At 46.4% G+C, this 23,785-nt stretch overlaps 1 pseudogene; it reads left to right on the forward strand.

Annotated features, from left to right (window-relative positions):
• The first annotated feature begins 21,698 nt into the window (after nucleotides 1–21,698).
• On the forward strand, nucleotides 21,699–23,280 carry LOC141974372 (uncharacterized; annotated as a pseudogene).
• The last annotated feature ends 505 nt before the right edge of the window (nucleotides 23,281–23,785 follow it).

The following is a 23,785-nucleotide window of genomic DNA, read 5'->3' on the forward strand; positions in this document are numbered from 1 at the left end:
ACACATGACTTATGAGGAGAGGCTGAGGGAACTGGGATTGTTTAGTCTGTGGAAGAGAAGAATGAGGGGGGATTTGATAGCTGCTTTCAACTACCTGAAAGGGGGTTCCAAAGACGATGGCTCTAGGCTGTTCTCAGTGGTAGCAGATGACAGAACAAGGAGTAATGGTCTCAAGTTGCAGTGGGGGAGATTTAGGTTGGATATTAGGAAAAACTTTTTCACTATGAGGGTGGTGAAACACTGGAATGCGTTACCTAGGGAGGTGGTGGAATCTCCTTCTCTAGAAGTTTTTAAGGTCAGGCTTGACAAAGCCCTGGCTGGGATGATTTAGTCGGGGATCGTTCCTGCTTTGAGCAGGGGGTTGGCCTAGATGACCTCCTGAGGTCCCTTCCAACCCTGATATTCTATGATTCTATGATCATTCTGTCTTTGTTCTCTCCTCCCCTTTACTCAAGATGCGCTCTTTGCTCACTCATTCTCCAAATCATTCTCTCACTTCAGAGCCTGGGAGGAGACTGGGTTTTGTGCTGACCGGTCATCCTGGCAACTCTCCGAATGTCTTCCCTCTGTCAGAGGATGGGCAGACAGCTGCTTTTTTAAACTGCTGTGACGAGTTCCTGTTCATATCAGCTGACAAAAGGGGGCACTGTAGAGTCAAAAGGCCCGGGGAGACTTGGCTTTGTTACACTAGGACAGTGCAGGAGCCATCCAGTGTACAGATCACGCACTTTCTATGGCTGCTTCATCTTTGAGTCACTAGAGAGTGGCATGCACTCATCGTTAGTAACAGTGTCTGATTGTCCTGCAGCTTTTTCTAGTTGAGAGCGGGACCGCATATACCTTGCCGAGTCCTGGAGAGCTGTGTGGAAGCCCTGCACGAAGCATGGCAGCAGACCATTTCCCAGAAGCAGCTGCAGAACATGGTGGAGAGGAGGTTGTAGATAATGGGGTTGATGGCAACGCTCAGGCAGAAGACCCTGGAGTTGTAGTGGAAGATGGACAGATCTGCTGTACGCCCCTGGGTGGCGGAACTTCACACCAGCCTTTTGAAGTGGAATGGAGCCCAGCAGATGGTGAACACCACCACCATGACACGTGTGGAGAGAGGGAGCTGGGCAGAGAGCTTGAGACACAAACAGCAGAGCAAAGACAAAGTTTCGTGAGGAATGGCTGATAAACATAGGTGGGGGCCCTGGCTGATAAACATATGCTGCCAGTAGCTGTAGGGTAGCTGATCAAATAGCTATCAGCTAGCCATTAACAGACTATCTGAGGTTCCAGAGATTCCCTGGCATTATGATTGGTTAGATGGTTGTAACCATAATCCCAGAACGTTTCAGAAATGAGAGCCACCAGAAGAAGATACATGAGAGGAAGGTGGGCCATGAGTTGAATACTGCAGCTGCAATAATCCTTGATTAAGGGGTTATTATGAAGGCACTGGATAATTTATGGCCAATGGCTTCTCTGATCACTGATGCTATGGAAAGTTTAGTGAAACCTCATGCTTTAGGGCATATGCTGAGTGCTATAGGAGCCAGGAAGGAATCTCCCTTCCCCATGTGCATCACTGCACAACTGACAAGATGCATTATGGAGAGATTGAATTTTCTGCAGAAGCATTGGGGACTAGTCTCTATGTAGGATTCTAGGCTAGATGAACCCACAGTTTGATGTGATATGATAAACCCTATACTCCAGTGAGCATCTCTGAGAACAGGAATTGACAAGGTGAACATTGACTCGTACTGTTTGGGATTAGAGAGAGTTGCCATCGAAGGAGATGCTGCCCACGAGCATCATAACAGGTCAGTTCACTGATAAATAGAAGGAACTGGCCAGTTCCTACAATGACAGCTCTGTACAATGTGTTTTCTGTGTAGTGTCTAGGTATAATTCACTCTGTGTGTAGCACACAATCAAGCTGGTTTCCTCTTAGGTGAAGTTGTCCTTAACGCTGCCCTTCTTCTCTGTGGTAAGAGAGTGGAATGCAGGAGTACTGGTAAATCTGGTCTTCATTTTCCAACACCAGTCTCTTGATGTGCCTCAGGACTAATGTTGTGTCTTTTGCACTTTACACAACAAATGTAATATGAAGAAAACACGGGGGCACTGTGTGGTCCAAGGAACCATGTTTACTAACTATAAACAGCAAGCATAACCTAGCAGGGTAGGTGCACTGCTGCTCTGGCAAAATTCTATCTGTAGAACACAGTGAGGTTCACAAATTATTTAAATGAACACTACCCAATTCCTGTGCACTACAGTAAGAAAAGTCTGATGTTGCTGTTATGTGACAAGATTCACTACCCACTGATTCCAATAAGTATAATCTGCAATGGGGAGACCCTGCAATGCAAACGCCGAGATACTTAAGTTAACCCACAGATCAAGTATGAAATTAGGACACTTGAGAGAACCTTTTTCACACCTTGATGACAATGTGTCACTGATTTTTTCCAAAGTCCATGGACATTAGAGCTAGAAGAGAAGTGGAAAGATGGGTGAAGTATGAGAAGACAGGTGGCAGAGACGTGATGTAAAGCCATGGGACACAGAGAATGATGCTAACGAAAGCAGAGACTGTGCAGATGAATACTGAAACTCGGATGGGGTCAGCTTTCAGGGGTGCTGTGAGGTTTGTAAAGCACCTTGAAGTCTTTAGATGAAAGCTCCTGTGTACAGACAGTGCAAAAGGCTGTAGAACCCTGTTTCCTGAAGTGTGTTCTTGTTCCTGGGAGAGGGATTTTGTGACATTTTTTTAATTCGAAAGGACAGTTGATTTGGAGAAAACTGTGTCACTGAAAATTCTCTTTCTATTAGTGCCTTTGCTCCTGCAGTACTTGTTTCTAATACACGTTCTAAAACCTCACAGAGTCCTTGGGGTAGAATAATTTATAAGGGAAAAAGCAAAGTCTGCCCATCCTTCATCCTGACTGAATGCAGGAATATACTCCCTCCATGGTGCAGCCCCCCAGAGCCTCTCTGCTGCAGTCTCCTCCGGAATTCAACCCCCAGCTCGTCCTTTCTCCCTCTCCCCAGCAATTATTTGGTAAGGCAGCCTCCTGATAGGCTGCTTTTTAAATTTAGAATGTTTCAAGCCCTGCTAGGGCTGCATTTCTGCTGGTGCTAACCCCGTATACACCACACCATGGTGCAGAGCACCAATGTGTCCTGAGACGTTCCCTGGGAAAGCGAAATGTTGCCTGTACCACACACCAATCGGTCTCAACCACTGGACTCCTTTTCACGTTCATGCCTGTTAAGTCTTCCAAAAACAGAAGTGACTCTGCAATGGCAGACCACGTATGGAGATGGGTAGGGAGGATATCTGCGCACCTTGGAGTATTGTTCACTTGCCATCAATAGCCAAATATATTAGTTCTCAAAGACCCATGCTCTTGGCAATTGCTAAGAGAAGTAATACATACCATTGTCATTAACCTAGACCACAAATGGACCACCTGGCCCAAGAGGGACTGCACAGAGTGGAAGGGAGGCCACAAGGGCTTACGCTAAGTTATGGTGTTGCACACACTCTAGGTCAGAGGAGCTTGTGTTTGACACCTCCCCGCCTTATTTTATCTTAAATGCTATTTTTATGTCAGGTTTCCTTGCAAATCCAGCAGTGACCTTGGAAGAAACAGCCACTCTGTCTATGGTCTGACAAAACTCATGTAATGTTCAGGGAGCAGTCAGGATGCAGGTTTGTCATGGGACTGGGCCCAGCACTTTCATGAACTGCCCCAAGCACTCAGCACAGCCTGAGCCTGCTCAGACTTCTGGAAACATCTAGTTTACACTGGACATGCTTAGAGATTTAAGGTTTCTCCATACAAGAAAGTTGCATTGATTTAACAGTGTATTTTAAACTGATTTAACTAAACAGGTGCAAACCCATGTGTGGACACTCCGATTTTGGTTTAAACTGACTGATTTAGCTTTAGTTTAAGTAATTTAGGTATCATTTTAAGCTAAACTGAAATAAATCACTCTTAAACCAAACTAAGAGTGTCTACACAGCCTTTTACCCAGGTTTAACTAAATCAGATTTTTAAAAATCTCATGTAGCAAGACCTTAACATAGCTTTTCTCTTGCAACACGTCATCATCTCATTGGCTTTACTCAGCCCCCTCCCCCGGTGCGGTAGGGAGGTGATGTATTACTTGTAGAGTACTGGGAGAGGGACACTGGTCAGAAGTTTTTGCCCTTTGCTTCCTCTCTGTCTTTGCACCAGTGAGTCTTTGGTGACACAGTTAGTTGGATGTATAAATCATGAAACGAGGTCGATTCTTAGAGCCCCGCTATCTGCAGAGAAACGCTTCGTCCTTCCCTGAGGAAAGCATGTACTAAATCCCTTGAAAAATGTACTAAAGCTGAACAGACTTAGTGATCTGGAGCAAATCTGGGATCCCTCTTCAGGGGGCTAAGCATACTAGGCACATGGGGCATTAAAGATGACCCATTCCACTGATTTAGAGAATGTTTCCCAGCTCCTTTTCTGGACATATTCACAAGTGGCTGCAGGTGGTTTTCCTAGTTTTATACCTTTTCTTTCTCTATCCCTTCCCTCTTGCCACCCTTCTTGGATAAAGGGCTCCCTGGATGGGAACTGCTAGAGGGAAGAGCACAGAACCGGTAAGGGAGGAGCCCCCGGGGGTATTCTGAACAGGGCTGCCAGCAGTACAAGCAGTGCTCGGATTACCCAACAGAGTGTTCCAATTCCCACTTTCTCTGGGGTGATTTGCACTGCCTTCTGCTGCCCTGCTTGGATGCTTCTGTCTCTCTAATGATTTCTGGAGACATCTGTGGCCATGACTGGTCAGATCAGAACATAATCCCCACTAGACACAGAGTCACAGTGACTACACCCTTTCCCTCTCCATTTCTAATTGTGTATTGCCACTGCATTTCTTCCTGTCTGTAGCTCTCTGCCTTTAAATGCTCTGAGTGCTAACAGTGACATGCTGCTTGTTTTTTGCCTATTATTTCCATTTCCTTGTCCAAAAGATGCACACACAGATCAAGGTCATAATGTTTTTCAATGCAGCCTGAACAAAATGTTGTAAAAGCTAGCCCCATTTCAATGGAATTTGGGCTGGGGAGAGCTAACTTAGTCTGCTTGGGTTAGCCAAGGCAACTCTTCATAGAGCGAAGGCACCCCCATCCCCAGGAATGATATTAAATACCATTTTGGGGGCTAACAGGACCATAGAGAGCTGATGACATGCACGGGACAGTGCAATGAAGTTGCAAGATGCTGCAGAAGCTCGAGCACTATTGTGAGATGTAGCATGATTCCTTTCCCTGTAGGACTCAGGGTCACCCACAGGCTTTGGCTGTTGCTTTTCCTGACAGGGTGTTATAATTTCTAAAGTACAAGGGGAGTGGGGATACAGTAAAGCTCTAAAGGAGCTGGAACTCAGAGAGAGGAAACAGGGCATGCTAGGATGGGATGCTTGCAGGCTACCTGCCCGAGAGCTGCATGGTTGATACCTTACTATTGCCCTGTTTCTGTTCTCAATGGGGAGCCAGAGCCAGCTGCCCTGGGTGCAGGATCTCAGTCCGAGTTCTAGGAGCAAAGATCTAAAACCCAGACAAAATCAAGAAAGGCAGCACACAGGTGTGACGCCAGTAGTGGGGGAGACACTCTGGGGTGAGTACTTCTCGGGCTTCCTGGGGCAAATGACAGGAAATGTGGGCTACTAATTGGATATCTCTTCCTGGATATTTCTGTTGGTACAGACATAATCCCTGACAAAGCTACAGTTACCATATTTCAGGTTCCCCAAAAGAGGACACTGCCGAAGAGGGGAAGCTGGGGGGAGAGAAGGAGGGGGAGCAGGAGGAGGGGTGCAGTTGGGGGAGCTGAAGGAGATGGGTAAGTACTTGCAGCAGGGGCACTCTCTGGAGGTGGGGGGCAGTGTCGCTCCCTGTCATGGTGGCAAGGCAACTGGCGCAAGCCTGGGACGCCCTGCCCAGGGCTGGGAGCTGGGGCCTGGGTGGGCTGGATCCAGCAGCTGTGGCTTGCAGGAGACTGGACCAATCAGCTACAGATGCAGGGGAGGGACCAATCAGGAAGCAGACCAATCGGGGCGCTTTCTGAGCTGTAGCTTGTCTGTTCCGCAAAACCCCTGGATGTTTCCTGTTATTTTTTAAATCCCTCTGGACAGAGAAAGGCGGCTCAAAGAAGAGGCTATGCCTGGGAAAACCCAGACGTACGGTAACCCTAGGCAAAGCAGAAAGCAGTGGCTCTGCCTCTTAAAATTGCTTGCACATGGACCATTGTCAGTTACAATCTGGCCTGGCTCTGGCTCTGATGGGCAGAGCTCCAGGTAACCTGCATGGCACAGGCGGGAAAAAGACTGGCTCAGGGTCAGGTGCTGGCAGGATTTCTACGACTAACTTGTTGTTGTTACCTTTTCTCCTAGAAGGCAAGTGATTGAACAGCAGCTGTAACGCACCAGCTGCACTGCACAGATCCACGCCAGGAGAAACAGAATCATCAGTCCCAGCAAAGCACAAATTGTACAGCAAACATGTTGGAGGATTGTGGCTACTGGGGGGGGTCAGAGGGTTGGAGAAGCGGGACTGCATCCTGGGACTCCTACCTTATAGGTGGGTGCCCAGACCACGAGCCTACAGAGCCATGCACTCTCTTGCTTTCTCTTTCTGGCCCAATGGTTCTTTAATTATGTCATATAGAGTAGAACAGCTTCAACGAGAGGGACTGAGGGAGCCCTGAATCGGGAGGAAGCACAATTTGGCGAGTGGGGTGTTTGGTCTGCCTGTGGGTTGGCTGTTTGCTCTCTGTGTACGGGTTGTGAGCTGGCCACAGACAGTGGTCCCTCTGATTTTTTCCATCCATGTGTGAATTAATTTTATGTGCACCAATATCAAGCTAATGTGCGGATGTGCGCCACCACTAGAAACAAAAAACCTAGATATAATTTTTTTTAAAGTTACCATAGGGATAATTACTCAGCCAGGACAGGTTAGGCACTTTAGAACTCACTACTCAAAGAATTAAATTTAAGCATAAGAGAGAAATAAAATTATTAAATGAACAGACCAGTCAAAAAAAAAATTAACACACTTTGAAAGAATAACATTACAGAGAATATATGTGCATTCCAGGAAGTACCAAGAAGTAACAACAACAACAACCCAAGTATGTGTTGGGAGTGAGTGTGAAAGAGACAGAGGGTGTGTGTGTCAGAGACAGTGTGTGTGTCTATGTGTGAGACACAGAGACTGTGTGTGTTTGTGTGTGTGACAGAGTGTGTATGTGTGTGTGTGAGCGAGAGAGAGAGAGACACACACACAGAGAAAGTGTGTGTGTGTGTGTGCTGGCTGCTGGCGAAGTCTATGAGAGACCGTGCACTGTCTCTTTAAGGAGCTCACCAGAAAGCCTGTTATTCAGACTGCAGCAATCCTGCTCTGTGGCGATGGGGTACATGGGCATCGGGAAAGGCGGGGGAGAAAAACACCCTGATATCAGTGCCCTCCTCCTCTCCCCCACACTCTGCACAGCAAGTAGGAGGGTCCCAGGAGCAGCTGGACTGGGGCTGCAAGGCAGAGGGCAGGAGCAATGTGGCTGCAAAGCAGGGTGGGGAGGGGCACATGAACACATGCCACCGGATGTGAGCGGCTCTGCTAATCAAGTGTGCGGCACTTGGTTCACTCCTGGGCAGCCATGCAACCACACAGCTTAGAGGGAACACAGGCCACAGGCCCATGAGTAAGCAGCTGAGGCAGGTCTGTTTGGTGCCTTCATAAAGGCTGCGAGGCTCTAACCCTTGGAGCTTTGATCAGCTCCATTCTTTGAAGTCTCTGAGTGGTTATTCACTTACTGGTGGTGAGGGGCAGAGCTGAGCTGTGCTAAACAGTGCAAGTTGGCATAAAAAGTCACTAGCTAAATGTCACAAGAGCCAAGAAAAGAGGTGGCTAACAGGAGAGTTTCGGAGGGAGTTTAGAGAGGGAGTGTGAGAAGCTTTTCTTTCAGGTTCAGCTCTATGTATGATTTCAGTATGGCCAGCAATGGAATAATGATGGTGACCTACAAAGGATGTGCCATGGTGGTTTTTTTCTTGCCTGAAGCCAAAAAGGACTCTGTGTGAAATGAAAGTTGGTGTCTGTGCTGGAGGAGAAGCTCCTTGGATTGGAAGGGTAAGTGGAGACACTGCTGAGAATCAGAGAAAGTAAGGAATTCCTCGACAGCCAGGTTTGTGAATCATCAGTACCCCAGGTTTGTGGAAGAAAGGAGCTGGTCACGAAGAAGTTGGGGAGAAAGGAAGTCAGAAATGAGGCCTGGTAACTTGTTACTTACAGGGCAAGAGTTCACCACAGCATTCTGGATGGTTGGAGATAGCCAAGGATGGGCAGGCTGTGGCCATCAGAGAGAAGAGGATGGGAAGGAGTTCCACACAGCTAGAATTTTCCAATCAATACCAGGCCCTCATGATCCAGCTGGTCCAAGGGAACAGAGAGATGTAAGGGACACACCTGAGGATGGCAGCTCAGCCCAACCTGTAAGCTTTCCCACAAAGAGTTCTCCAGGCATCCGAGGAAGACAGATGATCCTTGTTGGGGATTCAACATTCAGAAGAACTGAAAGAATATACCGCAAAGGACAGGGAGAAAAGGTGACAGTGTGTTGCCTTCCTGGAGACATGAGACATCACTTACTCCTGGGGGCATTCTGTGCAAAAAAATTCAAAATTCTGTGCAAAATATTTTAAAACTCTTCAAAATTCTGCAAATTTTATTTGTCAAAATAACACTACATAATCACGTCAGTTTCAATTATTTTGGTAATTTATTTCAAAATACCTGTTAGCAAGTATGTCTGTAACAATACAGACACACACAAACATTCCCCTCGGAGTTGATGCAAAATGATGAGAGGCTGGGTGAGCCCTAATGCTCCACTGTGTATAAATAATCATTGGAGCAGGGCCTGGAATCGCCGGGGAAGACAGCCGTTACACACACTCAATGAGCTGATGCATAGCTCAGTGTTTGTACACAATGGAACAGCTCCAACCGGAGAAGGAGAGAGAACCCCACCCCAGAATGCTCCAGTGGCTGGGGCACTCACCTGGAAGAAGGGAGACCCACCTTCAAGTCCCTGCTCTAAATTTCTTGGGGGGAAGGGAAATTAAATGCAGATCTCCCACATCCAGGGTGAGTGCTCCTACCTCTGGGCTAAAGGTTATAAGGCAGGTTCTTCCTCCTCAGTTTTGTGTGAGGAAGGTCTCAGGAGCCTAGCTCCAGGCGCGGGTTTACAGCTATGAAACCCAAGCAGAGGGAGGTGCCGAACCCCATTTGAGGGTTAGGCTATACCCCATCTTCAGCATTTCCTACTGGCTAGTTGAGGCGGCTCCCCACCCAGCATGGTGGCTTTCGTGGACCCTATGCCGAGGCACTTCTCTCTCCCCATGCATGTACAGGGACGCTGGGCACCTAATGCAGGGGGGGAGGGTTCCGCTGGGTGGCAGGACACTTAAAGTGAGGTGCTGCAACACTGAACCCAGATCCCCTTTGTGGATCTAACCCTTGAGACCAGCCGAGATGCTATGAGGGCTTGGCAAGGCAACTGAAACAGTGCTCCCTGCCCTGGCCAGAGGCACAGCGTGACAGTGTGCTGCTGCAAAGATTACCAAGTCCTGGTTCTTAGGGAGCATTCTGTGTGCATGTTTCTATGGCAACTAAGGAAATGCTGACACCCTGGGGTAATTCACTTTTCATTAGGGAAGCAGCGAAAATGGTTCCTTCCCCTCCTCCTATGATCTGGTGGCCATTTCAAAAGGAGCACCACCAAGGAGCCTCTCGCTCTTAGCCTAAGGCCAAATTCAAAGCTGACATAAGAAGGTGCAGCTCCAGTGAAGTTAAGGGAACTGCACTTGCTTGGATCATCAGTGATTCTGGCCCATTGTCTCTTCTAACTCCCATAGAACTTTTACACACTGGGTCTATTTCTTATTAATGCTCCTGGCCTTTGAGCTTGGCGGATGGTGGGCTCCAGTCGCTGCAGCAGTCAGCTGACCAAGCTCTGCCTCTGGCCTGGGCAGTGACTTCTGTATCAGGTGTATATATGACAGGGGTTCGATTTTATGAATTTGTCGAGGTGTGTGTTACATTTTAAAGCTGAAGCCAATTGGATAAGTGCTGTAGCTGATAGAGAATGGAGTCTAATAGCATATCCCCTGCTTACGAGTCCAGGGAGCACAAGCTTACTAATTTAACACTAGGTTCTTTTCAGGTCAACTTTTTATCTTGGACTGTATTTCTTAAATCAGGGCATTCTTAACCAATCAGCATTTTATTAATTTACCCAGAACCACGTCATTACACAATCAGCAGTTCACCAATCCAGAGTAAACACAACCAATGTCCTAGGCAGGTACGTACAGTCTTGTAAGCAATTCATAGACTAGGGTTAAGAGTTATACCAAAGAACAGTGTAAATCATGGGTATTCCTTATTATATTTACTTATGATAATCAGTCGTCAATTCCAATATGCTTCTATTACGTTTATTACACTTCTAGTACATCTCCAAGAAGTAAGGACACAGATTTCCTAAAGGCATCGTTAAGAGTGGTCCCTCCTTTTTGAATAGTTTGGTATAAACAGGACAAGTTTAAAATATCAAAAGCAATTGCTGGAAGTTATTATTTTAAATCTCTCTTAGGCCCGTTTGTTTGGACTTATAAAGGACGACACGCAGATAGCATTAATTAGTGGGCGGTGGTGCTTTGGCACAGGGCTGAGTGGTGCCTCTAGCGCTGTGTGTTCCATAGTGCGATTGCCTTCCACTTCTCACTTCAGACCCAGCTGCTACCTAGCCTTGACGAAAGGAAGGCAGAGTATGTAAGTCCTTCTTGCTGGTACAAAAGCTTCTCCACCATGGTGAAAACTCTTGCAGTGCCTCCTTGTGGCACCACCTGGAACCTGACCACACCCTGAGGCTTCAGGCTAAATGTATGAGGGATCTAGGAGCAGCATGAGCCCCAGAGGTGCAATGGGAAGGCCCACTGACTTGTGGATATGCCCTGGTGTTCACCCACCATGCGCCAGCTATGGGTAAATAGTTCCAACCCTGGATTACATGGTGCAGGTGGCTATCCTTCGGTACGAAGAAGTACAACTTCTCAAAGTGGCAAATTAGCCCCAGCTATGGGTTCTATAGCTGCGTCCTGCCAGTCACCCTGCTTGTTGCAGTTTCCTGTACCAGTTGGGCATTTGCCTAGTTGGGATGAAAGAGAGGGATCAGCTAATGCACAAACCCTACCCATTTAAATCCACTCAGTTTGTCTCACAAGTTTCAAGTCTTGTGTCAACGAGGGAGTGGCAACAGAGGCAGACAGATGCTGCTGTTGGGAGCCCCAGTCACAAACCTGCATGCACAGCGGTGTGGGTGTGATGGTCGCTTGTCAGAGACACTGGAGCAGCTGCATTGTTTGTATTCCACCCATGCAACAGAATAGCCCTTTTCAGGGACAGTGCTGCTCTCCCCAATGCAGGGAAAGGAGAGAAAAGGATCCCTAAATGCCTGCTCCATTTCCTAACCTTCCAGTTTACTGTGGCTGGTTGATCATCCAATTCTGCAGACAAAATACAAAGAGTGTGAAGTATATAAAACATACCAGCAATACAGCCTCATTAGATATCCAGAAGCTTCTGGGCACTGACAACTAAGCAGAGAGAACTGTCATTATCCTCTGAGAACTTAAGAGATAGGGCATTGACACCACTGATCTTAGCTAAATTCGCTGTGCCAGTGAATCTCAGCTCCAAGAAGTTGGTGCTGGATATACGTTTTATTGGGTCAGTTTGCCAGATGCCGAAAGGTGCCAATCAGGTGTTGGTTGCTGAACAGACTCTCCACCATTGCCAGCGATAACATCATCTCCGAGAGTCAGTGTGGCATTCGCACAGGGGACTCAAAAAGGTGGGTGTGATTTTCGCTGCTTGCCAATACAGGACAAGTTGCAGGAAATAAACCATGACCTCTATGTGGTGTTAGTAGACCTGATGAAGGCCTTCAGCATTGCTAGTCACAAGGCAGATCTTACACAAACTTGGGTGCCCACAGAAATTCATCACTATGACCATATGCTGGCTAGAGTGCTGGAAAATGGTTCTTTGTCAGAGCCTTTCTTTGTCACGAAAGGCATAAAGCAGGGCTGTGTGTTAGCACATACACTATTTACCATTCTCTTGGTGCTATGCTGCTAGATTCTTTCAAAGACTGCGACCAGGGCATTTACATGCACTTCCACACAATCTCCAGCATCTTCATGCTCGCACCAATGTGCTTGACATGCTCATGGAAAGTTCATCTTCACGGATGACTGTGTACTCATAGCACATACCGCTGAAGACAGGCAGCATCTAACTGACTGCTGTTCTAGATCAGCAAAGCAATTTGGACTCCCTATCAGCCTCAAGAAAACCAAAGTACTTTATCGGCCAGGGAAAATGTATTCTGCCCCTGTAATTGCAATTGATGAGACACTGCTTAATGCGGTAGAAAAATATTACTAGCTTTATCCAATAATGCCATGATTGATGATGAAATCATGCAGTTCATTTCTTAAGCCAGTTCTGCCTATGGTCAACTTTGTCAACACTTGTGGGATGTAAGAGGCACTGAGCTTCACACCAAGATTAGTCTCTATTGTGTGATCATGTTAAGCTCTCTTCTCTACAGCTGTGAAACATGGACACTCTACAATGGGCACTTCAAGCAACTTGAGGATTTTCACATGCACTATCTGCATCTCATTTGTAACATCAAGAGATCGGACAGGACACCAAACATCAAAGTCTTGGACCAGTTAAAAAATTTTTAAAGGATAAGGTTGATGTGACGCTGGCAGACCAGGTGTCAGCTCATGCCAAGGCCCCAGGCTGCACTGAACACTTAGCTGGAAACCAGTCTGGCTCACCTGCGTATTACCATTATCAAAATAGATATGAGATGTTAAGTTGATAAGAATCATGGAATCATAGAATATCAGGGTTGGAAGGAACCTCAGGAGGTCATCTAGTCCAACCCCTTGCTCAAAGCAGGACCAATTCCCAACTAAATCATCCCAGCCAGGGCTTTGTCAAGCCTGACCTTAAAAACTTCTAAGGAAGGAGAGTCCACCACCTCCCTAGGTAACCCATTCCAGTGTTTCACCACCCTCCTAGTGAAAAAGTTTTTCCTAATATCCAACCTAAACCTTCCCCACTGCAACTTGAGACCATTACTCCTCGTTCTGTCATCTGCTACCACTGAGAACAGTCTAGATCCATCCTCTTTGGAACCCCCTTTCAGGTAGTTGAAAGCACAGTACTCCAGATGAGTACTCCAGATGAGGCCTCACTAACGTTGAATAGAGGGGAATGATCACGTCCCTCGATCTGCTGGCAATACCCCTACTTATACATCCCAAAATGCCATTGGCCTTCTTGGCAACAAGGGCACACTGTTGACTCATATCCAACTTCTCGTCCACTGTAACCCCTAGGTCCTTTTCTGCAGAACTGCTGCCGAGCCATTCGGTCCCTAGTCTGTAGCGGTGCATTGGATTCTTCCTTTCTAAGTGCATGACTCTGCACTTGTCCTTGTTGAACCTCATCAGATTTCTTTTGGCCCAATCCTCCAATTTGTCTAGGGCCCTCTGTATCCTATCCCTACCCTCCAGCGTATCTACCTCTCCTCCCAGTTTAGTGTCATCTGCAAACTTGCTGAGGGTGCAATCCACACCATCCTCCAGATCATTAATGAAAATATTGAACAGAACCGGCCCAAGGACCAACCCTTGGGGCACTCCACTTGATACCGGCTGCCAACTAGACAAGGAGCCATTGATCACTACCCCTTGAGCCCGACGATCTAGCCAGCTTTCTATCCACCTTATAGTCCATTCATCCAGCCCATACTTCTTTAACTGGCTGGCAAGAATACTGTGGGAGACCATGTCAAAAGCTTTCCTAAAGTCAAGGAACAACACGTTCACTGCTTTCCCCGCATCCACAGAGCCAATTATCGCGTCATAGAAGGCAATTAGATTAGTCAGGCATGACTTGCCCTTGGTGAATCCATGCTGACTGTTCCTGATTATTTTCCTCTCCTCTAAGTGCTTCAGAATTGATTCCTTGAGGACCTGCTCCATGATTTTTCCAGGGACTGAGGTGAGGCTGACTGGCCGTGTAGTTCCCCAGATCCTCCTTCTTCCCTTTTTTAAAGGTGGGTAAGACATTAGCCTTTTTCCAGTGGTCTGGGACCTCCCCCAATCGCCATGAGTTTTCAAAGATAATGGCCAATGGCTCTGCAATCACATCCACCAACTCCTTTAGCACTCTTGGATGCAGCGCATCTGGTCCCATGGACTTGTGCTCGTCCAGCTTTTCTAAATAGTTCCGAATCACTTCTTTCTCCACAGAGGGCTGGTCACCTCCTCCCCATGCTGTGCTGCCCAGTGGAGGAGTCTGGGAGCTGACCCTGTTCGTGAAGACAGAGGCAAAAAAGCACTGAGTACATTAGCTTTTTCCACATCCTCTGTCACTAGGTTGCCTCCCTCATTCAGTAAGGGGCCCACACTTTCCCTGATCTTCTTCTTGTTGCTAACATACCTGAAGAAACCCTTCTTGTTACTCTTAACATCTCTTGCTAGCTGCAACTCCAGGTGTGATTTGGCCTTCCTGATTTCACTCCTGCATGCCCGAGCAATATTTTTATACTCCTCCCTGGTCATTTGTCCAATCTTCCACTTCTTGTAAGCTTCTTTTTTGGGTTTAAGATCAGCAAGGATTTCACTGTTAAGCCAAGCTGATCACCTGCCATATTTGCTATTCTTTCTACACATCAGGATGGTTTGTCCCTGTAATCTCAATAAGGATTCTTTAAAATACAGCCTGGACTCCTTTCCCCCTCATGTTATTCTTCCAGGGGATCCTGCCCATCAGTTCCCTGAGGGAGTCAAAGTCAGCTTTTCTGAAGTCATAGAATCATAGAATCATAGAATATCAGGGTTGGAAGGGACCCCAGAAGGTCATCTAGTCCAACCCCCTGCTCAAAGCAGGACCAATTCCCAGTTAAATCATCCCAGCCAGGGCTTTGTCAAGCCTGACCTTAAAAACCTCTAAGGAAGGAGATTCTACCACCTCCCTAGGTAACGCATTCCAGTGTTTCACCACCCTCTTAGTGAAAAAGTTTTTCCTAATATCCAATCTAAACCTCCCCCATTGCAACTTGAGACCATTACTCCTCGTTCTGTCATCTGCTACCATTGAGAACAGTCTAGAGCCATCCTCTTTGGAACCCCCTTTCAGGTAGTTGAAAGCAGCTATCAAATCCCCCCTCATTCTTCTCTTCTGCAGACTAAACAATCCCAGCTCCCTCAGCCTCTCCTCATAAGTCATGTGCTCTAGACCCCTAATCATTTTTGTTGCCCTTCGCTGGACTCTCTCCAATTTATCCACATCCTTCTTGTAGTGTGGGGCCCAAAACTGGACACAGTACTCCAGATGAGGCCTCACCAGTGTCGAATAGAGGGGAACGATCACATCCCTCGATCTGCTGGCTATGCCCCTACTTATACATCCCAAAATGCCATTGGCCTTCTTGGCAACAAGGGCACACTGTTGACTCATATCCAGCTTCTCGTCCACTGTCACCCCTAGGTCCTTTTCCGCAGAACTGCTGCCTAGCCATTCGGTCCCTAGTCTGTAGTGGTGCATTGGATTCTTCCATCCTAAGTGCAGGACCCTGCACTTATCCTTATTGAACCTCATCAGATTTCTTTTGGCCCAATCCTCCAATTTGTCTAGGTCCTTCTGTATCCTATCCCTCCCCTCCAGCGTATCTACCACTCCTCCCAGTTTAGTATCATCTGCAAATTTGCTGAGAGTGCAATCCACACCATCCTCCAGATCATTTATGAAGATATTGAACAAAACCGGCCCCAGGACCGACCCCTGGGGCACTCCACTTGACACCGACTGCCAACTAGACATGGAGCCATTTATCACTACCCGTTGAGCCCGACAATCTAGCCAGCTTTCTACCCACCTTATAGTGCATTCATCCAGCCCATACTTCTTTAACTTGCTGACAAGAATACTGTGGGAGACTGTGTCAAAAGCTTTGCTAAAGTCAAGAAACAATACATCCACTGCTTTCCCTTCATCCACAGAACCAGTAATCTCATCATAAAAGGCGATTAGATTAGTCAGGCATGACCTTCCCTTGGTGAATCCATGCTGACTGTTCCTGATCACTTTCCTCTCATGTAAGTGCTTCAGGATTGATTCTTTGAGGACCTGCTCCAGCGTCCCTTTTCTGCTGTTTTCGTTTCTTCCTTGTGTCAGGATCCTGAACTCGACCATCTCATGGTCACTGCCTCCCAGGTTCCCATCCACTTTTGCTTCCCCTACTAATTCTTCCCCATTTGTGAGCAGCAGCTCAAGAAGAGCTCTGCCCCTAGAATGTGTTTAGACTTTATAAAAATGCTTGTAGGATGCTGCACGTATTGATCTCACATATAACCTCTATAGCCCAGGGTATAAAGGTATACGGAGTGTTTGCAATGTAACCTTCTGTAATTGTGTAACTCACCAAACAGGAAAAGAAGCATTAATTAATGTAAAGTGCTCATCGTGCATAAAAGATGGCCCATTGAAAGCAAATGAGATATCGTGTAGCATCAAAGGACAGAAACTTTGCTGATTGCATTCCTAACTCCCTCCAGGAAGGTCAGACCTACACATGAACTCATCCTATCAATTTTGGACTCTGGAGAGGAGGGGATAAAATTCATGACAAGGAGAAACTGAATTGCTGACAGATTACTACTTCTGTCACCTTTTGAAACCATAGACTGAACTCACCTGTGTGTATATGTTGCCTGTGTTAACCAGGACCTCTCTTATTTTCTAGTTAATAAACCTTTAGTTAGTTTGTTACAGGATTGGCTAAAAGCATTGTATTTGATTTGAGATTTAAGGTACATATTGACCAGGGGTAAGTGACTGGTCTCTTGGGACTGGAAACAAACTGAATATTTTGTGATTTTTTTGGTGTACGTGACTGTTTACCACATATTCCAGCTTGCCTGGGTTGGATGATAGACTGGAGCGTGCAAGGGGACTGTCTGTGACTCCATTGTAAGACTACTGTAGTACTTTGGGAGCTCACATTTGTTACTGGGTTGGTGAAATCTAATTAGAGAACATACCACCAGTTTGGGTTGACCGCCCTGGTTTTTGACAATCTGCCTTGAGGTTGGCACTCTTGGTCCAGAGCCACTCCAGACCACGTGCCAGTTGATACTATAGATTTTCAAATCATTAGGCATATCACACAGCGGCATCCGCTTTGCGTTTGTTTGGTTTTTTGTTTAGTGTTCTTATATGAGATTTTTAGTAATTTTAGGATAATTTTAAGTTTTTAAGAAAAAACTAAAGAAATTCCCAGGCAAAAAGTTTTGACAGTAGATCTCAGTAGTTTAAGATTAAAAAACATTATAGGAATGTTGTAATTATCCCAAAATGAAGCAATGTAAACCCAGGAGAGTCAGAGATAAGATTACATGAAAAAGAAAACCAAATGTTAAGGGAGAAATGAACAGTTTGGGCATCCAAACAACCTTATGTCTGCCCTAGAGTGCTGCCATGGGGGGAAATGTGTCTTTAAAAAGTAGTGCAATCAAATGTGGGAGAACAAACACTAAAATGCTTTCATTAAACATAGTTTAAGAAAAAATACCTGGCATGACTCTAGGGCAGTGCTAAGGTCATTGGACGGCCTTGACCACCCTTTCTTACCTTAACATGTTCGGATTTCTTTTTAGTGTAACCTTAACTTTGAGTTTCCTAGGTTTATAATGCTTCCTTTTGGGATGATTAAAACATCTCCGCATGTTTTTTCTTTTTTGTCTTTACACCCTCAATTGTAATTCAAGGGTGATCAGATAGCAAGTGTGAATAATTGGGGACAGGAGTGTGTGTGGGGGGAGTGGGAAGGAGTAATAGGAGCCTATATAAAAGAAAACCCTGAATATCAGGACTGCCCCAATAATATTGGGACTAAGGGTTTAGTCACCAGGAAATACTGCTGGGAGCAGGTGCTACTCTTTAGCAAAAAGGGCAGATTCCAGTCACAATGGATACTCAGGTCGGTAGCTCAGATCATCCTGCACTGAACAGGGATTGTTACTGGGATGCTATTTTTGTAATGTAAGACAATGCCAAGTGGGTGTGAAGCACTACCAAATCAGAATGGTGGGATTTGACATCCACTCGTGTGGTCCTGGTTAGCAGCAGGGGAGAATCTGGTCTGCTGAGTTAGGCCCATAGGGAAGAGCCAAGAGGTGTGAAATGCACCACATCAGCAGGGCAGCATATTGGACCCACTCTGTCTCAGTGTAAATGACCACATGAGGCACAGGGCAATAGGGAATCCGTGCTTGGGATGTGCTGTTTCAGGGGCAGCCCAGCTTTCCCCTCACCCATGGGCCAGGCTGTGAATGTGCCACTCAGAAGAGTTTGGCAAAGCCTCAGACATGGGACAGGTGAAAGGTTACAAATGCAGCAGGAGGAGTGATGGGAGGGAGTGACAAAGAGATGCAAGGATGAGTGAGATGCAAGGAGGTGCGATGAGTGTGAAACCAGCCGTGGGATGCAGAGTGAGCCCAGGATAGGAGAGGAAGGACTTGTTTATACCTCAGTGGTTTTCCAGATGGCAAATGAGCAAAACCCAGAGATAAATAAGCCGGTCTGAGAGCTCCAGTTCTCTGCGGGTCCCAGACCCTTCAGGGAGCACTGTGCTAAGCAATTATACCAGCCAAGGATGCTTTTTACAGTAGCACCAAACCCAGTGCAGGGCAGTGGAGGAGTGTTGGGAACTCCTTGCCTGCCATTCATGATGGCTGCTGGATATCTGCGAAATTATGTGATTTCCCCCTTCCTCGTCCCGCACCTACCCTCCCCCTTCATACATAATCCAGCCATTCCCTTCTCTGCAGCTGCTTGAGCAGTCTCGCAGTTTAAGTGATCCCACTGCAGAGATTTAAATTACAAAGCTCCCGGCTGCAACAATTCCCTCCAACCTTCCCCGCAGGGCCAAGCAATGGCTCCTTAGGAGGCAGTTCCCAATCTTCCTTTTATTTCCTTTCCTAGCAGCAAGAAAAGGGAAGAAAAATGTTCTGTCGATAGGTGCTGGAACTAAGGGTTCTGGGGGAGCTGCTGCACGCCCTGGCTGGAAGTTTCCATTATATACGGGGTTTACATTTTGGTTCAATGGCTCTCTGGACCCCCCACTATAGAAATTATTGTTCCAGCTCCCCTGGTTCTGACCATTGTGCTCTGGCTGCATTGAGCTGCTTTGCTGTACCCGTGAGTTTATTCTTAAATTTTTTCAATGATTTACAGTTGATACTGCATAACTTCAAACCATTAGACACAGTCACATGGCAGCACTCTCTTTGGGTTTTTTGTTTGGCATTTTAAATAATTTTAAGAAACCAAGGAAATTCCCATCTTTGCTAAGGTTGAGAGTTTGTGTCAGTAATTTAAAGGTAAAAAACATTACAGGGATTTTGTAATTATATCCAAGCCAAACATTACAAACCCAGGAAACTGAAAGTTAAGGTTACATTCAAAAGAAATTCAAACATGTGAAGGTAAGAAAAGCACAGTAAGGCATCCACACAAACTTATCTTTCTCTTGCCATGATGCCATGGGGGGCGGGGGGGAATGAAAAAATGTCTGTTGTGTCTTTAAAAATCAGTTTAATGTAATCTGGGATTACAAATACTGACATACCTTAATCATAATCACGGGGTTATTGTGTGACATCACTCCAGGCCAGAGTTAAGCTTGTCTGGATTCATTAGCCATGTTGCACCCAGTCTATGACCCCTGGAAGGTCCAGTGTTAAGGGAGTTTGGGTCTGCACTGTGTGTGGAGCATTACATGTGAAAGCTCTGCAATAGGGTCAGCTTGGGATCTACAGTTCAATGAATTCAAGACCTTTTCAGAATACTTGAGCTGAAAGGCACGTATGAGTAATACAGAAATCTTCTTTTCCTCTAGAGCATTGAAAGATATGCTCTCTCATTCTTAAACTCAAATGACCTTCCTTCCATCTCTTTATTTGTCAATGGCAAGAATAAAGCTGTTACAAATAAAGAAACATATTCTCACTTACTGGGCCAGGAAATTTAACTACTTTCATCATGTCCAAGATTACTATGAAAGCTGGTTAATCTTGGTAGAGGACACTAATCCATCCACAAACCAGAAATTCCACTGGGGAGGATTTTTACAGTTATGCATTTGCTTGATGACTGTTTTACTCTGGGATTCCACTGAGGATTTAGGAGGGGACAATTATCCTGCACTGATAAAGAATAAAATAGGAAACAACCCCCATTCGCCAAGAAAATTTGGAAGTGAAACGTGATCCTGCTGAAATGAGCTTGATTCCATCAGTGCCTGCCAGTAAAAGAAGCATCTATATCAATGCTCAACGAGTTTGTCTGTCTATTCCAAGAAATATGTTGTATTTTGCATAAGTATCTTATAACAGTTTTGGTGACACTTATTATTCTTTGAAGCAAAACTGTTGAGCAGTCTGGTAAGTTGTTGATACAGTTCCAGTCAAGGATTGGCAAGGTACCCAGGGAACCGAGGAAAGCTAACGTTCCAATAAGAAGGAAGACCCTGTACTTTATTTGCATCTTAATGGCTATGGTTAAGAAACTAAAAACACAAGTTCCTCCTAGTATGATAAACACACCACCTTCCCTAAGAAACCAGATTGTGTAGGGCAGGCTTGGAGTTTTCTATCCAGACATAAGAATGTTCACTTTGTAAACTAGACCAGTTAGCAAATCACAGAGAGTTAGATTGCTGATAAAAAAAAAGTACATGGTTGTGAAATCTGTTATTTTTCCATAGGGCAAAAAATACGATCAAGTTCTCTAAGGCTATGAAAGTGCATATGATTAAAAAGGCAACATTTGTTAAGACTCTGGGATCAGCTGGCTTTTCTCTTAGAATAATTTTTCCTGTATAATTATAATGTAGCACTCTGAGAGAATCAGCCTCTTCATTTCCTTGTGGGATGAAGTGAGGCACTTCCATCTTTAAGCCACAGCTCCACTCAAAGAGCTCATCTTCTTTTATACAGTGGTTGTCCAATCCTTGCTGAGCCAATAGTTTTGGGCCAACACTTCAAAAGTCCATTGGCTTCCCTTCCTAGGTAAGGAGAAAACGTCTGTGGCATGGTGAGATGGTGGGAGGAAGGTTGTTGTCAAAAGTGAAGTAGGTTGCACACTTAGCCCTGGTCTACACTAGGACTTTAGGTCGAATTTAGCAGCGTTAAATCGATGTAAACCTGCACCCGTCCACACGATGAAGCCCTTTTTTTCAACTTAAAGGGCTCTTAAAATCGATTTCCTTACTCCACCCCTGACAAGTGGATTAGCGCTTAAATCGGCCTTGCCAGGTCGAATTTGGGGTACTGTGGACACAATTCGACGATATTGGCCTCCGGGAGCTATCCCAGAGTGCTCCATTGTGACCGCTCTGGACAGCACTCTCAACTCAGATGAACTGGCCAGGTAGACAGGAAAAGAACCGCGAACTTTTGAATCTCATTTCCTGTTTGGCCAGCGTGGCAAGCTGCAGGTGACCATGCAGAGCTCATCAGCAGAGGTGACCATGATGGAGTCCCAGAATCGCAAAAGAGCTCCAGCATGGACTGAACAGGAGGTACGGGATCTGATCACTGTATGGGGAGAGGAATCCGTGCTATCAGAACTCCGTTCCAGTTTTCGAAATGCCAAAACCTTTGTCAAAATCTCCCAGGGCATGAAGGACAGAGGCCATAACAGGGACCCGAAGCAGTGCCGCATGAAACTTAAGGAGCTGAGGCAAGCCTACCAGAAAACCAGAGAGGCAAACAGCCACTCCGGGTCAGAGCCCCAAACATGCCGCTTCTATGATGAGCTGCATGCCATTTTAGGGGGTTCAGCCACCACTACCCCAGCCGTGTTGTTTGACTCCTTCAATGGAGATGGAGGCAACATGGAAGCAGGTTTTGGGGACGAAGAAGATGATGATGATGAGGAGGTTGTAGATAGCTCACAGCAAGCAAGCGGAGAAACCGGTTTTCCCGACAGCCAAGAACTGTTTTTCACCCTGGACCTGGAGCCAGTACCCCCCGAACCCACCCAAGGCTGCCTCCTGGACCCGGCAGGTGGAGAAGGGACCTCCGGTGAGTGTACCTTTTAAAATACTATACACGGTTTAAAAGCAAGCATGTGAAAGGATTAATTTGCCCTGGCATCCACAGCTCTCCTGGATGTACTCCCAAAGCCTTTGCAAAAGGTTTCTGGGGAGGGCAGCCTTATTGCATCCTCCATGGTAGGACACTTTACCACTCCAGGCCAGTAACACGTACTCGGGAATCATTGTACAACAAAGCATTGCAGTGTATGTTTGCTGGCGTTCAAACAACATCCGTTCTTTATCTCTCTGTGTTATCCTCAGGAGAGTGAGATATCATTCATGGTCACCTGGTTGAAATAGGGTGCTTTTCTTCAGAGGACACTCAGAGGTGCCCGTTCCTGCTGGGCTGTTTGCCTGTGGCTGAACAGAAATGTTCCCCGCTGTTAGCCATGGGGAGAGGGGAGGGTTGAGGGGGTAGCCACGCGGTGGGGGGAGGCAAAATGCGACCTTGTAACGAAAGCACATGTGCTATGTATGTAATGTTAACAGCAAGGTTTACCCTGAAAGAGTGTAGCCAGTGTTTTATAAAATGTGTCTTTTTAAATACCGCTGTCCCTTTTCTTTTCTCCACCAGCTGCATGTGTTTCAATGATCACAGGATCTTCTCCTTCCCAGAGGCTAGTGAAGATTAGAAAGAAAAAAAAACGCACTCGAGATGAAATGTTCTCCGAGCTCATGCTGTCCTCCCACACTGACAGAGCACAGACGAATGCGTGGAGGCAAATAATGTCAGACTGCAGGAAAGCACAAAATGACCGGGAGGAGAGGTGGCGGGCTGAAGAGAGTAAGTGGCGGGCTGAAGAGAGGGCTGAAGCTCGAATGTGGCGGCAGCGTGATGAGAGGAGGCAGGATTCAATGCTGAGGCTGCTGGAGGACCAAACCAGTATGCTCCAGTGTATGGTTGAGCTGCAGCAAAGGCAGCTGGAGCACAGACTGCCACTACAGTCCCTGTGTAACCAACCACCCTCCTCCCCAAGTTTCATAGCCTCCTCACCCAGACGCCCAAGAACGCAGTGGGGGGGCCTCCAGCCAACCAGCCACTGCACCACAGAGGATTGCCCAAAAAACAGAAGGCTGGCATTCAATAAATTTTAAAGTTGTAAACTTTTAAAGTGCTGTGTGGCATTTTCCTTCCCTCCTCCACCACCCCTCCCGGTGCTTCTCTCCTCCACCACCCCTCCCGGGCTACCTTGGCAGTTATCCTCCTATTTGTGTGATGAATGAATAAAGAATGCATGAATGTGAAGCAACAATGACTTTATTGCCTCTGCAAGCGGTGATCGAAGGGAGGAGGGGAGGGTGGTTACCTTACAGGGAAGTAGAGTGAACCAAGTGGCAGGGGGTTTCATCAAGGAGAAACAAACAGAACTTTCACACCATAGCCTGTCCAGTCATGAAACTGGTTTTCAAAGCTTCTCTGATGTATACCGCGCCCTCCTGTGCTCTTCTAACCGCCCTGGTGTCTGGCTGCGCGTAACCAGCAGCCAGGC

Source organism: Natator depressus, chromosome 18 (assembly GCF_965152275.1).
Source record: "Natator depressus isolate rNatDep1 chromosome 18, rNatDep2.hap1, whole genome shotgun sequence".
In the NCBI taxonomy this organism is placed as follows: domain Eukaryota; kingdom Metazoa; phylum Chordata; order Testudines; family Cheloniidae; genus Natator; species Natator depressus.